Below are 832 nucleotides of genomic sequence, written 5' to 3'. Positions count from 1 at the left end.
CCACCAACACTGACAGTTTCGGAACAGTCCCTCAAGGGTATTTTTAAGCGTTTTGACCAGTCTAGTTTTTAAATTTCACAAGTGTCAAGACCATCTTGAAAAAGAAAAACCAAGATATATTTCAAATATATCTGCATTTAGTGTCAAATACTACAACCATGAGATTAGAAAAGTGTTCTGATTTAGCAAAATACAATTTATGTCTATGCAGAATGTTTAGAACTGCAGCTGGAAAATATGTTTTAACTGTGGTTTTTGACTATCAGAAAGTTCCAGATTGGCACAAAAGATATACGTATGCAATATTTCCAGAAAGGATTCACTGTGCTGTTTAAAAAAATACAACAAAATAGTGTAAATGGATTGCAGAGGGCTATAATTCAGAAGTTGTTTTTTGGGTTGGTTTATTTTTTTTTTCCCCATTCCAATAGAAAATTTAGGAGTTCCAGTTCAGGAAAGGTGTTGGTCAATTGGGTGTCCAAAGGAGGTAAGAGGTCTAGGAAATACGGGTGGTTGAGAGAATCCAGGCAATTAGCTTTCCACAAAATTTAAGATTAATAGCCTTTAAACATACGATGGTCTTCTGACACAAATTTTAACTTTGTCATTGGTGAATAAGTTAAGAAAATGGTGGATTATGTTACAATACAGAAAGGTAAGTTTAGATGCCTGGACAACTTTTGAGTTTTAAGGGTAGTGACACAGAAATAGACTAAATAGGGATGTCTTCGAGACCCCATCACCGAAACTTTTAATGACAGGTCAGACAACCTCTTGTCAGGTATAATATGATATATAATTCATTCTGTCAGGATAGGAGAATGGATTAGAT

Source organism: Nestor notabilis, unplaced genomic scaffold (assembly GCF_000696875.1).
Source record: "Nestor notabilis isolate BGI_N333 unplaced genomic scaffold, ASM69687v1 scaffold2617, whole genome shotgun sequence".
Taxonomy (NCBI): Eukaryota; Metazoa; Chordata; class Aves; order Psittaciformes; family Psittacidae; genus Nestor; species Nestor notabilis.
Note: the sequence above shows the minus strand (reverse complement) of the source record.